The sequence below is a fragment of the Chenopodium album genome, chromosome 2 (assembly GCF_948465745.1).
Source record: "Chenopodium album chromosome 2, dcCheAlbu1.1, whole genome shotgun sequence".
Taxonomy (NCBI): domain Eukaryota; kingdom Viridiplantae; phylum Streptophyta; class Magnoliopsida; order Caryophyllales; family Amaranthaceae; genus Chenopodium; species Chenopodium album.
The window spans coordinates 29,155,318-29,173,530 of NC_137835.1; the positions used below are offsets into that span (position 1 = coordinate 29,155,318).

General features: G+C 37.5%; 1 long non-coding RNA gene and 1 other non-coding gene across 5 annotated transcripts; one reads left to right on the forward strand and one right to left on the reverse strand.

Moving 5' to 3' along the window:
- Window positions 1-6,467: 6,467 nt before the first annotated feature.
- LOC145608593 (small nucleolar RNA R71) lies at window positions 6,468-6,574 on the forward strand. Its single transcript, XR_014105845.1, has one exon. It is a non-coding gene; the product is annotated as a small nucleolar RNA R71 (small nucleolar RNA).
- Window positions 6,575-9,666: 3,092 nt separating this feature from the next.
- Window positions 9,667-16,742, reverse strand: LOC145597886 (uncharacterized). Of its 4 annotated transcripts, none has more exons than XR_014103438.1 (3): window positions 16,482-16,742; window positions 10,842-11,560; window positions 9,667-10,090 (listed from the first exon to the last, which is right to left on the reverse strand). It is a non-coding gene; the product is annotated as an uncharacterized LOC145597886 (long non-coding RNA). The 4 variants fall into 4 exon arrangements; XR_014103439.1 differs by having other exon boundaries at window positions 15,916-16,742; XR_014103437.1 differs by having other exon boundaries at window positions 10,858-11,560; window positions 14,209-16,742.
- Between the last annotated feature and the right edge of the window lie 1,471 nt (window positions 16,743-18,213).

An 18,213-nucleotide genomic window follows, 5' to 3' on the forward strand; every position in this document is an offset into this window, starting at 1 on the left:
TAAGTATGTTAGGTCAATAAGGGTCGAACCCTCCACTTTCCTATGCTCGGTCGGGTTCCATCCTAGGTGTTTCACTGCTATATGGGTCACCAACCCCCCAAAGTAGATAGACGCCCTAGACCTACCCCCCTCAGCCGCATTGGCCGCCCTTTGAAAATGTTGGGCTATCCTATGTGGTATGTTCAGTTTTTCAGCATTAGGAATCATATAGGAAGCCAACAATTCAAGTTCATCTCTCCTAACGTTTGTCGGTTCATGCCTCCCAAAGATTGTGAGGCCGGCAAACCTTTGCCAAAACTTTGGGACGGGATGTTGAATCCACATTCCTTTGGCATGTTGGAGGTTAAGTAAACCCTCCTCGGTGAGTCTTTTATAGATCATGACAATGTGGTCTTGGGAGGGTTCAATAAGTTTATTCGATTTAAGCTCAAACAATTTACCAAATTCTTTTAAAGTTAATTGCACATCATTGTTTAGCAATCTAAATTGGACATGAGTGATTAAAGCATTAGTTTTAATAACATTGAAGCTAGAAACAAATTCTAATGTCAAATAATCATAGGTATCATAATGCATTTGGAAAAATCCACTCATTTCTATACCTTTATACAATTTCTCTACCAATTTATCAATTTCTAGCCTAGACAAAGTAGGATGATGTACAAATCGAGTAGAGATTACCTGCCTCTGGATGAGGTTGAGCATCCTAGCTCGTTGTTCGATTGAGGTTATGACAACTTCCTCCCATCCCAGTATTTGAAGCTCTGGGTCAACCATAGGTTGTTGTTGTTGCCTCGAACCTTCACCTCTGTTGCCTCGAACCTTCACCTCTTTGTTGCCTCAATCTCTTTGAAGCCATTTTAAGTTAAAAAGTTAGGAATTGAAGCTTTCTCTCTCTAAGGGTTTTGAGAAATCTTGAGAGAAAAAGGTAGAAATTTAGTGGAGAATGTAGAGGAAGGTGTAAGGATGAAGAATATGTGAAAATTTTTGAGTTTTGATGGATGAATTTGAGGAGATCTTGAAAGGAAAGTGAGTTTGAAGGCTTGAAAGTGGAGGTTTTAGAGAGAGAAAGTGTGAATGAAGAAGAAGAAATAAGAAAGAAAAAAAAAAGAGAAAGAAATATAAGCCCGGCCAAAAAATAGGCGCGCCCGATCGGGCGAAGAAGTGTTCTGCTGACATATGTAGTGCGCGCCCGATCGGGCGGAGATGAGTTCGCTATTTTGCTCGCCCGACATGTCTTTTTATGTCACTCGATTTCTCCAAAATTCCGCCCGATCGGGCGAAATTTCCCTTGATTTTCTTCCTTCCTTGCGCGCCCGATCGGGCGAATTAAAGCTCTGATAAAATCCAACTTGCACGCCCGATCGGGAATCCTTGCCCGATCGGGCTCTTTTTGCTCGATTTCTGACCCCTAGGTGCGCGCCCGATCGGGCGAGCCTCGCCCGATCGGGCCCATACCCAAATCGGATGTTTTCTTTGTTTGAACTTTTTCTCTTTAAAACTCCTTATTTTATGATCTAATACCGGTACAAAAACACTTATGAAAGTTAAAATTGCACTCTCCTCACTTCTCTTAAAAAAATAAAAATAAAATAAAGGAAAAACTAGTCTAGAAAGCAAGAAATACGGGTTGCCTCCCGCAAAGCGCTGGTTTATCTAGGTCCCGCACGACCCTCTTACCACATTGAAGCTCAAAATGAACCGGAACCGCTTAGGTGAAGTAGTTCAACTGCACCAATCGTAGCCCCCTCATGATATAGCTTGAGTCTTTGGCCATTAACCTTGAACTCATTACCATGTTCATCGAATACCTCCACATAACCAAATTTGTTAACCCTTTTGACAGTAAAAGGACCCGACCACCTTGACTTCAACTTTCCTGGGAAAATTTTAACTCTAGAGTTGAACAACAACACTTTATCACCTTCTTTGAATTCTCTCGGAAGGATCATCTTGTCGTGCCATCTCTTTGTCTTCTCCTTGTAGACACAAGCACTATCATAGGTCGTCAACCTAAACTCATCGAGTTGGTTAAGTTGAAGTAACCTCTTTTCTCCTGCCAATTTGGCATCCAAATTGAGCTCCTTAATAGCCCAATATGTCTTGTATTCTAATTCTACCGGAAGATGACATGCTTTACCGTACACGAGTCTATATGGAGTAGTACCTATTGGGATCTTAAACGCGGTTCTGTATGCCCAAAGGGTGTCATCCAACTTATCGCTCCAATCTTTCCTTGATTTTGCCACCACCTATTCTAGAATGGCCTTGATCTCACGATTGGAAACTTCAACTTGGCCACTAGTTTGGGGATGGTAGGCTAAACCAGTCCTATGTTAGACACCGTACTTTTTGAGGAGGGTGTCTAACTTCCGCTCATGAAAGTGAGATCCTCTGTCACTAATTATAGCTCTAGGCACTCTGAATCTTGGAAAAATAGTCTTCTTGAAAAGTCTGTGGACCACCTTGGCATCATTAGTAGGAGTAGCAATGGCCTCAACCCACTTGGATACATAATCAACGGCGACAAGTATATAGCGGTTCCCGTTGAAGAAGGGAACGGTCCCATGTAATCAACACCCCAAACTTCAAAAATTTCAACTTCCGAAATTTCAGTTTGAGGCATCTCATGCTGCCGCGAGATGTTGCCAGTCCTCTGGCAAGAGTCACAAGCCTGCACAAAAATGTTAGCCTCCTTAAACATAGTAGGCCAATAGAAACCTGACTCATTAATCTTGGTCACCGTTTTGGTGGGGCCATGATGTCCTCCATATGGTGAGGTGTGGCAACTAGTAAGCACACCGTGAACTTCCCATTCGGGAACACACTTGCGAAATAATCCATCTGCACACTCACGAAACAAAAAAGGATTATCCTAAAAATAATGTTTAACATCATAAAGGAATTTCTTTTTCTGTTGGTAGGACAAGTTAGGAGGTAGAGTACCACCCGCTAAATAATTAGCAAAGTCAGCATATCATGGGTGTTGCTCTACAACTGCATATAAGTTGTCATCAGGTAAAGAATCATCTATAGGAAGAGAATCCTTACCCTCATCATACCTGATACGTGACAAGTAGTCTACCACTACGTTCTCTGCTCCCTTTTTATCTTTTATCTCAATATTGAAATCTTGGAGCAAAAGAACTTTACGGAGTAGCCTAGGCTTTCATTCCGCCTTAGCTATCAAGTACTTCAAAGCTGCATGGTCAGTAAAAATAATGACTTTAGAACCAACAAGATATGATCTAAATTTTTCTAAAGCATATATGACAGCAAGAAACTCCTTCTCCGTAGTGGCATAGTTGACTTAGGCTTCATCCAAAGTTTTGCTTGCATAATAAATAGCATGCAAAACCTTGTTCTTTCTCTGTCCGAGCACGGCTCCTAGTGCAAAGTCACTTGCATCACACATAATCTCGAAAGGTAGATTCCAATCGGGAGCACATATGATGGGTGCTGATATCAAAGCCTGCTTAATCCTGTTAAAAGCCTCAACACACTCGTCAGTAAAAATAAAAGGGGCATCCTTGAGTAAAAGTCGAGTCAGTGGTTTAGCAATTTTAGAAAAGTCTATGATAAAGCGACGATAAAACCCCGCATGACCCAAGAAACTTCTAACTCCCTTAACATTAACTAGGGGAGGTAATTGCTCAATCACTGAAATCTTAGCTTTATCTACTTGTATGCCCTTGTCAAATACAATGTGACCTAGAACTACTCCCTCTGTCACCATAAAGTGATATTTTTCCCAATTTAGTACCAAATTGCATTCTTCACATCGTTTTAAAATTTTAGCGAGATTTATTAGACATGAATCAAATGAAGAACCGTACACGCTAAAATCATCCATAAAGACTTCCATAATAGACTCTATGAAATAAAAAAAAATGCTCATCATACAACGTTGAAAGGTAGCGGGGGCATTACATAAACCAAAGAGCATCCTACGATATGCAAAAGTACCATAAGGGCATGTAAAGGTTGTTTTTTCCTGATCTTCAGGGTGAATTGGAATTTGGAAAAATCCCGAATACCCATCCAAATAGCAAAAGAACTTATGGTTAGCTAACCTCTCAAGCATTTGATCTATAAAGGGGAGGGGGAAGTGGTCCTTTTTAGTGGCGATATTTAGTCCACGATAATCAATACACATACGTCACCCTGTAATAGTTCTAGTGGGGATTGATTCATTTTTCTCATTAGTAATCACAGTCATCCCACCTTATTTAGGCACTACCTTTACAGGACTTGCCCACTTGGAGTAAAAAATAGGATCGATAATACCTGCATCGAGTAATTTCATAACCTCTTTCTTGACTACTTCCTGCATGTTATGATTCAATCTTCTCTGGGATGAATGCAGGGCTTATAGTTATCCTCTAGATGTATCATGTGCATATTAAAATCAGGGCTAATACCCTTAAGATCATCAATATTGTAACCATTTGCTATCTTATGGGTTTGAAGAACCCCTAGAATTTGGGAAGTTTGTAGGCCATTAAGTGCAGTACTGATGATCACGGGGTATAGTTCATGTTCATCTAGAAAAATATATTTTAAGTGAGAAGGGAAAGGTTTTAGTTCAGGTTTCTTGACCTCTACAGGTTTCGATTCCTGAACTAAATTTACTACCTTCATTATCTCTTTGGGGTCTAACTCTTTTAGGGAAAGAGCTCTTTCAATATCCTGTACTTCATTACCTTAGATGCTTGCATTATCTGCAGATAAATTCGCACAAAGAATTTCCTCTAGGGGATCCCTTGCAAGAACCTGTGGCAAGCTATCATCACAAATATCGTCCATTATATCAATTACATCAATAAAACAACAATTTTCCTCTAGCATAGGCCCTCTCAAAACTTTCACTAAATTAAAAGTAACATTATCATCACTAACATAAAGGGTTAATTTACCATTTTTTACATCAATAATGGCTCCTGCAGTATGGAGGAAAGGCGTACCTAATATAATGGGTATTTGTGTATCCTCAGCCATGTCTAAAACTACAAAATCAACAGGGATAAAAAATTTACCAACTCTGACATGGACATCCTCTAAAATACCTAGGGGGTATTTTACAGAACGATTTGTCATTTGCAAAGTTATATTAATAACTTTTAAATCACCCATATTAAGTTTGGCACAGACAGACGATGGCATAACACTAACATTGGCCCCCAAATCACACAAAGCTTTATCAATAAAAACATTCCCTATATGACAAGGGATAGAAAAACTACCAGGATCCTTTAATTTAGGAGGGGATTTATTTTGCAATAAGGCACTACATTCCTCTGTAAAAGCTACAGTTTCTACCTCATTGAAGGCCCTTTTCCTAGTAAAAATGTCTTTCATAAATTTAACATACGCATAAACCTGAGTGATTAAATCAGTGAAAGAAACTGTTACCTGCAAGTTTTTCACAACCTCCAAGAACTTGCCGAATTGTTTATCAAACTTACTCTTCAATTGTCTATTAGGGAACGGTAGTTTGATAACTAGGTTCTGCACATCTCCTCCCTTATCCTGAGATTTACCCAGTAAAGAAACATTAGAAGGGTTAGTATCTGTTTGTAGCCCTGCAGGGTTAGCAGGATTAGCGTTTGGTATAGAGGAATCTTGATTAGGAACTGGTCCATCTTCCTTTGGCATGGAGGTCCATCATAATGTGAACCACTCCTTAGAGTGATTGCATTGGCATGATCTGTGGGATGTATTGGTTGTGATGGTAGAGCTCCCTACTGACGGGTTTGTAGGGTAGATGAAAGTTGTGTAATTTGATTATCCATGATTTTATAATGGGCTAAAATAGAATCAATTTGCGCATCCCTACTCTCCATATGCTTTTGAATGTTAGTAAGCATTGCTCTAATGTCTGTCATAGCAGGGTCAGAAGATGATAAGGGTTGTGCTTGGTTTTTCTTGCCAGAATTAGGATGGTAATATTTCTGCTGTGGTGGAGGTTGTTGTTGTGGTTGTTGTGGAGGTGGAGGGTTTTCCACATTGGTACTCCGGTACGAAAGATATAGATGGTTCCGGTAACCAGGATTATAAGAGTTGGAATATGGGTTATTTTGCCTATAGGTTTGGAAGGCATTAACTTGTTCCATGGAACTCCTACAATCTTGCTCCCAATGCCCTACAATTCCACAATTTTCACAAAAAGCTTCATTGTTAGCAACAACAGAAACATTAGCTACAGAGTTAGGAGTAGCAGTAAGATTATCTAATTTTTGACAAATAGATGTTAATTGAGCTTGCAAAAAGGATAGGGAATCGACATTATGTTTTCCATTATTTGCAAACCCTCTCGGTTTCTTGTATTGGGAATTGTGTATTGACATATCTTCGATAACCTGTCCGGCATCGTCCACATTTAAATTTATGAATCTCCCACTAGCTGCAGAATCTAGAACTGATCTAGATGAATTTCCAAGTCCATTGTAGAAAGCTTAGATCAATTGCCATTGTGATGGGGGCACTCTCTCTATAGATCCTTGAACCTCTCCCAAGCCTCATGTAAAGTTTCATCGGCCTCTTGAGCGAAGTTCTGAATAGCACTCCTTAGTACAGCTGTTCTCTCTGTAGGGTAATATTTATTATAGAAATTCAAGGCAAGAGTTTCCCAGACAGTATACCAAGTGCAGTTCTATTCAAACCATTAAACCAAAATTTAGCTTTGCCACATAATGAAAAGGGAAAAAGAATCTCCCTGATTTGGTCCTGCGTGATCACGGCTTGTCTAATGGTGTTACAATATTGGCAGAAATCTGCAATGTGAAGATTAGGATCTTCACCCTTAGCTCCACTAAATTTCTTCCTCTCTATCATAGTGATAAATTAGGGCTTGATTTCAAATTGTACTCCATCTAGGGCGGGAGTGGGAGTAAGGTGCGGGATATCTGTGAGCTTCGGCTGCGAGTAGTCACAGAGCTTCTTTTGAGCCGTCATCTCTGATTCTGTATCTGAAGGAATTTCTGTGTCACTAGAATCAGATGGAGGGTCTCTTCGATTATTGTCTTCCTTAGACCCCGCCAGGATTTTTCTATAAAGATTCCTTTGCCTATGAAACGAGCGCTCGATCTCAGGATCGAATGGGATGTAACCTGATCTGGAACACCTGGGCATAAATAAGGAACTAAAAGACAAATATGAAAATTGCCTCAAAGAACTAACGTTCTCTGAGACAAGAGGGGATAATCTAGACTAAAAAAAAAATTAGAAATAAAAATAAAACTGTTTCCCCGGCAACGGCGCCAAATTTTGACAGGCTCAAGTCGTATTCACCTAATCAAAAATAAAACCTAAATCCACTAACTATGTAGATAGGGAAGAAGGGTCGAACCACAGGGAAACAGGTCAATTTATTCCTAATTAATTAGAAGCAATCTAAATTATCAAATAACCAAATTTGTTGTAAAAGGCTAATTAAACTACTACAGGTAAGAGTAGGAAGGGAGTAAAATAAGATGTAAATCAATGAAGGAAAAGCCTAGGGCATAGGTTCACTAATAAACAATATTCCAGGGTTAATCATAATAAGCAATCATCAATGCATCAATTAATCAGATTATAAAGGGCTTTCGCTACGTATTACAATCACAGAGTTAATTTATCGGTATTAAATCTCATCTCTTGAATCTCGACTTAACCATTTATAAATTAGTTCGCCTATTGAAACTAAGCCTAAACATCAATTCTCATCTCTCGAATCTCGAATCAATATTGCTAAACTCATAAAATTAAATCTGGCCAAACCTAATTGCATATATAGCATTAAATAAATCAATAGGAAATTAATCAAGCATTGATAATCAACAATCACAAATTACCCCTTCATATTATTTATTAGATCCCCATAAACCCTAGAAATAAAACTACTCAAACATAATTAAATCTAAACTAATCAAAACAATAAAATAAGACATGATGAAAGAATTAAAGAAAATAACTGAAATTAAAAGAGAAGAAATTATTACCAAAAGAAATCTGGATTAAGGAATGGAATTAAGAACAAAGTTGAGAGAATTTAAGAGAGAGAAAACATTCTAAGTAGAGAGAGAAAATCTAAAAGAGAAGGTAATCAAAATTACGTACAAAAATCGTACTTAAACATCCCAAAAACAAATCCTAATTAAAACTAAAACCTCAACCCCAAAAACACGCGCCCGATTGGGCGAAGGGCCGCCCGATCGAGCGAAGGGCCGCCCAATCGGGCCTGCCTTTTTCTTCACGATCTTCCTAGGCAGCCGCGCCCGATCGAGCTAATGCTCACCTGATCGGGCGCGCCTTCTTGCTGATGTTCTCTTCTACGCGCCCGCCCGATCAGGCGCAAGCTTGCCCGATCGGGCCCGGTCTCTTCCTCGAGGCTTGGACTTCGATTGGGCTTGATTCTTCGACCCAATCCGGATTTCCTCTTCGGGTCTTGAATACTTGGTCCAAATGCCCCGATATCACATACTGAGCCCTTAATCACCGGCTCTAACCGGTCCTGGGCAACAAAGATGGTCGTGTCCTTCTAATGCTCGTAGTTGCTTCATGAAAAACCCGGAAAATGCTCCAAATGTGCAATTTCCTACAAACTCAAGCAAAACTACAAAAACACTATAAAACACCAATTAGTAATAAAAGTGGCTCTAAAGAGCCAAAAACACCACTAATTATGACCAAGGGACGGGGGTAAAACACTATATAAACTGGACACATTAATGCCATATTTCCTGTTGATGTACGAATTGACGTGCGATAACCCCAAAGTGCGAAATGGAGTTTGTCAGGCCAATCCTTGTAATTTTCTGTCATTTTCTCGATAATAGTCTTTAAATTTTTATTAGCCGCCTCAACTTTACTTGAAGTCTATAAGGGGAAGAGTGATGATGTTGAATACCATATTTTTGTAACAATTTTTCACATTCTGCTTGAAAGTGAATTCCATTGTCATTTATCATCTCATGTGGGACTCCATATCGACAAATAATATTCCTTTCGATAAAGAGTGATACATGTTTTGCAGTGAGTTAAGCATATGACTATGCTTCAACCCACTTTGTGAAGTAATCAATCGCTACTAAGATGTATTCGTGACCTCCTATCCCAGGAGGGGTGATTTTACCAATAATATCAATTCCCCATGTAGAGAATGGCCATGGTGAATTGTGGGTGTAGAGTAGAGACGGAGGAACATGTTGTAAATTAGCGTAAATTTGGCACTTAGGGGATCTTTTTACATATTGATGACAATCCCTATTCATGGTAGTCCAATAATATCCTTCTCGCATTATCTTTTGGACTAGCATTTTGCCGTTAACATGAGTTCCACAAATGCCTTTGTGGACTATCTTCATAGCTCTTTGAGCTTCCTTTTTCCCTACACATAAGAGGGCTCAGCTACTAATAGTATCTATTCGCAACTGGCATAGTACTAGACCAGCTACTAATAGTATCTTTTTGCAACTGGCGTAGTATTAGTCAAGCGGCTAATAGTATTAGACCATAAGGACTATGCCAGTTGCAAATAGTTATTTCTTTGAATAAAAAAATATTGCAATTTTTCCAAAATGACATACAAACTATATTAAATACAATTTTATAAAATTTATGTTAATTATAAAGTATACATTAATTACAAATTAATTATGAAGTATATATTAATTACAAGGCTGCTAATAGGCTTCTACAAAACCTAGATACTCCACCAAAAAATATGCAGGTTCAGCCAATCAACGAAACGAGAAAGAGCATCACCTATAACTAACACATTCTATAATCCACCACTTGCAATTTGTAAAGCAAACAATTAAAATCAAGGATGGCTACGTTTTAAAGATCCTACAAAGAGCACACATTAAGAAAACAATAGCACATTCGACATATTCAATTAGATCAGAAACATAGTACCTGCATTAGAATCACAGCCATAACATTTATGAGCAGCCGCAAAGAGCAGCAACTTGAATGAACCGTTTCAAGTAAACATTCAGCATAAAAGGTCTTAAGTACATATCAGTCTGTTGTTTTCATGATTTCCCCCCGGTTTTCTTTGGTTCCCCCGAGATCTGCTAGTCAAAGCTACTTGAATGAAAAAGTTCTACATAAACAAGTATAGATCAAAGAATATATCAGTCCCAAGAAATTGTTGGAACAGGAAAGTAGTTGAGCTCAATAACAATGAGACACCTTGAGATTTTGCAGCGGAATCATATTAGAAAGATTATATAAATACAATTACAGTTACACCGGCTACTCCACGCCTAAACTTTAATACAAGATCAGGGTAATTGCCTAACAATTAGTCAATTAAACATCAAATAAGCGACATCAATAAAGCCTTGACCCAACTCTAACTACAGTTCACTTAATAAAAGTATGTAACAAGAAATTTCTTTAACAAGAATTATATAAATTTTTGCTATTAGAGAATGCATAAATATCATACAAGGCCAATATCAAAATAAGATACTAAACTTGTTGTTTCTCAACCAGAGGGTTGACTACCCTCTGACTGACGACTAGCAGCAAATCCAACTAAAGTATATATTTATATAATGCAAAAGAATTCAAATGACTAGCCTTCTCCTAAAAGTATCATACAGAATTTAGGGTATGTGAAAACCATCAGAATTTAGACCTTTTTTTATATGTGCTACACTAAAAAAATGGATCATTGTACTTTGTATGAAAGCTCCACAAGAATATTACATGCAGCATCACACAATTGAACTCTAGCAATTGCTTTAGGGAATATTATAATAATCAGTAAGATTGCCATGATAATCTTGATGAACAAATTAACAATAATGAGGTAAAATGTTGTGTATGAAAGCTCCATAGGAATATACCATGGTACTTAATTACCAGCTGTTATGCAATATAATGCGGGTTCCTTGAACTTCCATATAGTCTTGACAATATAAGTTCGGCACGACAACTCCATCTAGACAACATGATTTAGAGAAAAAAATAAATAAATAAATCACTAAATCAAACTCAAGCCTCATCAAATACTCCCTCCGTTTCTTTTTACTCGCAACAAACATGGGAAGAACGGACTCCTAAGCAAAAGATTTTAAGGGGGTAGATTAAAGTAAAGGGCATGTGATTAGGAGAGTTAAATTGGGAGGGAAAAAAAGATTGTCCCTTTATTAGTGGAGGCCATGTGCCCTTGTTTTTTTTTTTCCCCTCTTTTTTCCCTCTCTTATTCTCGTAAGTGGCTGGCAGTTTTTTGAAGGCAATTTTTTTAGCCTCCAAATTTTCATTTTCCCCCCAAAATTTCATGAAATTTTAAAAACTATTCAAATACATTTCACAAGGCAGCAAAAACCCCAATTTTCCAAACAAAAGTTCCTTATAAAAAGGAGTACCTGTTTCATTCACCACCTTCATACATCAACATTCAAACACAGAAGGGTTTAGGGCGGGGGGGGGGGGGGGGCCGAAATTGTTTCAAAATTACAAAAACCATAAACTTTAATTAGTCCTAATTCCTAATTATTGTGTTAGTAACTGAAAGCTCCCAAAAAAAGGCAAGTCACCTCCACTTCATCACCTACCATCAAATCTGAAAAAAAAATAAAATAAAATAAAATAAGGGACTCATGGTGCAGGACATGGTGATGGAAGAGAATTCCAGTTCTTCAGGGTTAGAAACTCAAGAGCCAACTCAACAGCAACAAAATGAAGACATTTCATCATCAGAATCAGAAACAGATACAGAGCAAGAAAAACAGCAACAAATATTTGTGAGGGCAAAGCAGAGATTTAAACATTCAAGAGAAAAGGCAGATTGTTGATAATATTCTTCTTAATATGGTAGGTGACACACTGCCAAGAGGAATGTTGACCTCATTGGCAAAGAAACATCATGTACACAGATCTACTACATGCATGTGGCTAAAAGAAATCAAAAAACACATGCAGCTGGGAGAAGCAGTGGATGTCAGAACCAAGAAGTCAGGGAAAACTGGTCGCAAGCCTTTTGAATACTCTGATGAGTGGCTTATGTCTGTGCCACTTTACAAGAGAACCACAAACAGAAGCTATGGTGTGATACACAGGTTGAAGAAAAGGGGCAACTAATCACCCGGCATTATCAGATAATCACAAATTTGCAAAGCTAAAGTGGGTACTGCAACACATTCATCCAATTCGAAGTGAGGGGGACCCTACAATTATGAATATGCAACATCACATACACATTGATGAGAAGTGGTTCTACCTGAACCCAAGAGACAAGGACATTCTATCTCACACAAAATGAAGAGGTCCCATACAGAACACAACATTCTAAAAGGTTTAAGATAAAGGCAATGTTCATGGGGATGGTGGGCAAACCACTTTATGCTGCAGGTGGGACTCTAATACACTTAGGAAAGTATGGTTTGTTCCCTTTTGTGAAACATGAGAGGGCAAAAAAGAAAAGCAAAAACAGAGGAGCAGGCACAATGGAGACTAAAGCAATTCAGAATGTGAACAGAGAAGCTATCAGGCACATGATTTTAGACAAAATTATTCCAACAATTCATGCACAATGGCCAGCACAATTATCAAAGAATATAATCATACAATGGGATAATGCTAGGCCACATCAAGTACCAACAGATGAAGAGAGTTTTTGGCAGCAACATAAGCTAATGGGTTTAACATTCAATTTGTTTTCCAACCTGCCCAATCACCAGACCTTAATGTGTTGGACCTAGGTTTGTGATTCAGTCCATACAATACCAGTCATTCCCAACAAATATTGATGAGCTAATTGAGAAAGTGGAAGAGGCATTTGAGGTGTTTGATCCTACACTAAACAGGTACACTTGGATCACACTACAGGCTTGAGGTGTTGGAAAAACAAGGTGGGAACAACTTCAATCCACCACACATGGGAAAAGCAAGTCAAGACAGGCAAGGGACTTTGGAGGACATTTTGAAGGTAGACAGGACTCTAATTGCAGACAGAGTGCAGTATCTCAACACCCTTTTTGTCCCAGAACCTCAACCAGAAAGTGAAGAAATGGAAGTAGATGCAGATTAAGGTTCACATAAGCAAGTAAGAACATGCAACTTTTTGTAAATTAAGAAGACAACAAGTAATTTTTGTAAATGAAGAAGTCAACATCAACCAAGTCAGAAGACCAAAGACTGTCACACATAACCATTAACATGAAAACTAAGTTTTTGTTTGTTTTGTAATGGTTAGATGTCTTTTGTTAAATAGAGTAGGTAGGCAGTCTTAGTAGGTAGTTATTATTGAAATGGAATTATGTACAATCTACCATTTTTTGGGCAAATGAAATCATAACATTAACAAGTACATAGTGTTTTTAAAGTATGGCATGGTTATTGTCTCTTTTTTCCATTAGATGGGATTGGTTTAACCATATTAGCTACCATTAACAAGCACCTCAACAACATCCTCTATGATGTTGGAGCTCCCTTAAATAATGGGCTCAAGTCATAAGAGTCCCTTCATCATTTGGAAATCCCTACAACTATGATGCAAGGTGGGTAGAGGGACTCAATGCATCATCATAAATAACCAATGAAAGGGACTCACTCAAACAGTGGGGACTCATAGGCAACATCAACACACATCAAACTAGAGTATTCTAAAGGTTAAATCACAACTGTTATGCTCATCACCCATACATCAAAACACCTCCAAGTTGCATGACTATAGACTCATATCAACAATAACCAACCCACAACAGCCCATTCATATACCATGCTGAAAATAAAACCACATAAGCCAAGCAACTCAGAGCTTGTAACAAAAAACCAAAGCAATCCCATCTTAAAATCACAGGAACCATAAGCAGCACAACCAAAATTCATGCTCACAATATAACCAAACAACAGGCAGGCAATGAATTGAAGTCAAGTGCCCACATATATAACAACAACAGATTTCCCTAACCCAAACCAACAATTTCAACCAGCAAAAGCACAGGAGGCAACACCCCCAAATTATAACCACAATCACCAACACTCGCAATACCAAATCAACAAATTCAAGTCAAGAAGTACAACCAACAACCATAGCCAACATAATTACAAGACAAAACACCCACAAATGTTTATTTTTTACACAAAAAACCAACAATCAACAGTTTTATCCAACAATATCAAACACAGAATGAAAATCACAACTAAAAATCAGTCAAAGGGACACATATTTAGGCAAAAATCATAAAATTAGGGTTTAGTAATAGTTACGCTGCAGGGGGAAGTCATGAGGGTACTTGTCCCTCAAATACACCATGTCGCAGGGATAGAGACAGATCTAGGCCTCTTCTGTCCCCGAGGAGACGCGCCGTCGCCTGAAACCTTCCCAGGCGTCTCCAACTTGTCCGACGCAGCATTTTTTGAGCTTTCCTTCGAGGTTTTCTCAGCAGCGACAACTTCAACAGCAGGAGGAGGTAGTTCAGCAACCACCACCGCCAGAACAGGGACAGTCTGCACCGGATCTACTTTCAGAACTTCCTCCTCGTCGCTGGAAGTGAACAATTTTGCCCCAATTTTGCCTCCTGAGTACCGAGAAAACGAAGAACAGCGACGAACTGGTTTCATAACACCAAATCCCCTACGAGCGATGTACATAGTGGATTCCTCACCCTTTTTAGGACGAATTAGGGACTCTTTCTTTGCTTTTTTGGAACTCATTTTCACATAAAATAAATCAGAGAGAACTAGGGTTTCACTCAAGACATTGAAGAGATTGAAGAGAGAGAACAGAGGACGAAGATGAGAGAGAAAGGAGGGAAATGGAGTAGATCTAGGGTTTATAATGTTCATCTAGAGAATTCTCCAGAATAAGGAGAATTGGGTACCAGCAACGAGGAAAATTGATTGATCTTCATTCAATTCTGGTAGTTGAGGAGTTGAATGATTTCTAATGAAATCAAAAAGGGGTGGGTAATTTTTGGTGGGAATGGTTAGATTAGATTAGGTTAAGTGAATTAGATTATAAGTTAGATAAGTAGTGTTTAGGGATAATTAAAAAAAGTTTCAAAAATAACTAAGGGTAAAATAGTCATTTCACCATTAAAAACATACCATAAAAAGAAAGAATTTTCTTTGTTGCAAGTAATGTGTACCGTCCAAATATGGCAATTGTTGCGAGTTAAAAGAAACGGAGGGAGTAAAATTTATCTCATCATAGGCAACACACTTGAATTAAAACAGGAGAAATGCAGCAGCAAAAATATATGAAATGCAGTAGACCCACCAAAATCAGGTTACCTCAAAGCCTCCTCAATTGTATTGTCCTTCATCAGGTCTAACCCATTAGTGTCATTAGGTTTCAAATTGAAACTATAAAGAAAGTAAAGTTCATATACTAGGTAATGGCTAATGTGTCAAGTTTAGAGCTAAAAATAAAATAATTGGCACTTCATCTCACCTTATTTCTAGAAAGTAAAGTTCATATACTAGGTAATAAGTTTATACAAACCTTTGGTTCTTTCTAGAGGAAGAATCAAAAAATAACTTTTCATTCAACAAAATCCACTCGATAGAGGTGGGTAACTATATCAGAAGTACCGGCCTAAGTAGTTTACAAGATATAACAAATGAGTTGGCTCAAATGGCATTATAAGAAATATAAAATGGCAAAGATTTGAACTTTGTGATTTTAATAAAATGATAATTGTTGTACCTCCAGGGAAAACTAGAATGAATAACTCACAATCACTGCCCCACCCCCAAATTATGTCCCAAATGTGAACCAGACACTTGATTCAACTAAACCTATTTCTCCATTCAACAAAACATAAGTAAATGCTAAAAATTAACAAGCAATATTCATACTCTCACACAAGTACACAACATCAAGTCAAACCAGAATTTCACTAAAAATACAAGAATTTCAAATTGAAACAATCAAGATAGATAGAAGTATAAAAGGGTAATAGAAAAAAGTACCTTGAGAATAGAAGAAAAGCTCTCAGCTTGTTCAATTTCAGAAAATGAGAAATTTCACAGGAAAAGACTACAAGAAAGAAACCTTCAACCTCTTGACATAGAGCATCCATGTATAATTTAGCAAAGCGACACACAAAGATATATTAAAAACAATAAATGCTTCAAATGGGCTGCAAAGAATTGATTTCAAACAAATAACAAACATCTGATAGTTGAGCATTAAAATACATAGTATAAACTACGTTATTGCGCATAAAATTGAGAATTAAAATACATGCATAGTATAAACTACAATCGACCTAGCAACTCAAATCACAATCAATGAAAGTCAACCGAACCAAATCTTTCATATCCAAAACTAATTTACCATCAACAGCACTAAATCAAGCAGAATATCATAGAATCAACTCCAACTATCAACATATTTGAATTTCAAAACCATATCAATGAAAAAAAATCAGAACAATAAACTAAAATAATTGAATCTAGGGAAAAAAAAATCCTAAAGATCTGTCGAATTGAAGGAATTCCAAACAACCAAATTCCAGAAAAAAGCCAAAAAGTACCCTTAATTGTCGAATTGAGTCTGTAGAATTAAAGCTTCAATTTGACGACTTGGATGCTGCGCCTACTTCAATGGAGAACAGAACGCTCATAAGCTGCTTCAATGGAGAATTTAGAGTACGGCTTTAATCGGGCGCAGCACAAAATTAAGGTTTTATCCTACTTCAGTGTGGTGCATAATAAATTAGGGTTTCGTTCTTCTTTAATTCTTGAGCGAAAATGGAGGAGAAGGCGACGGGCAGGGCCGTTTCTGAGATTTTGGAGGCTTATGGGCGAACTAATGTATTGGGGCCCTATTTTAATTATATGTATCTAATTCTCAAATTTTATTACCATAAAGTAATTCTTTTTTAAAAAAGTAACCACTCTAATAACTATCCATTTCCACGAACATTCTGCCACTGAGAAATTCTCCTTTTTTTTTCGGGCAGTAAACGACTAAACAATGATCATCTTAGCTTGCAAGACGTTGTATGGTCGAAAAAATATAGTCTGTCTTTGAATTGGGAAATATACTTCATACAACCGACGTGACAGCTTTTGGTCGGCTTTTCTTTTCTCTCATCTCTCGATCTAGTTTTTTTACTTGGATAATGTAGCCATGTAAGAGTTATTACTTTCAAAGTTTGAATAAAAAATTTACATTTAGCTAGCTCGCTATTTTAGAAAGGAAAAAAAAAAATCATATAGTCCAACTATATATACTGTAGTATAAATAACATTTTACTACCTCCGTTACATATTAGTTGCAACTTTGGAATATTTTATCTCTCACAAATAATACCCAAAGTTGCAACTAATATGTAACGGAGGTAGTATATGTAGTAATAGCTAAAAACAATATGTACATAAAATATGTAAAATTATCCAAAATTTTGTGCTTATAGAATCTCATTTCTCATATACCAAGTCAAAAACAACACATTATGCATGAGTCTTTCATAAAAATATATTTCTTCTCATAAGATGATGTAGAGATAAAAGTAGAATTTTTTTTTAAAAAAAAATAAAAAATAAATTGAAGAAAGCGTTTTACTGGGTGTAAAGGACAAAAAGAAATTTTTTTCAAAAATGGAAGTTGTGGTACTCGAACCTCCGACTGTTCAATCAAAGCCTACTCTATTCATTAATGCTTACCAGCAAGACAAATGTTAAAAACATAGAATAGATTGCATTTAATTTGATTATAACAAATTTTTGGGCTTCTAATTGGGGCCCTGGGCAGTTGCCTCGGCTGCCCCGGCTCAGATACGGGCCTGGCGACGGGTCGAGAGATGAGTGATGTTTAGGGAACAATGGAGGCGAGGGGTCGAGAGATGAGTGATGAGAATATGAGATGAGTAGGGTTTTTTCGTTTTTTAGATGAGATGAGAGAGAAGGCGGGGTTATATTAGAGAGAAGGTGGCGGGTCAAATTTAGATCATATTCCTACTTTTAGCAGTTGGCCTTTCTAGGTTAGTTACAAATAATTTGGTCAAGTTTTAGTTGACATAGTATTTGTAGCGGGCATTTCAAAGGTAAGTTCCAAATAAATATTTTATTGTTGGGCATTAAATAGGCCAGTTGCTAATATAGTTTTTTACTTTTTCAATCCAGGTATTAGTAGCGCTCATTATTACGCCAGTTGCTAATGACATAGTATTTGTAACTGACATTATTTTGGCCAGTTACAATTAGTGTTTTAGTAACTAACATATATGATGTCAATTGCTAATAGGGTAATAACAATTTTTC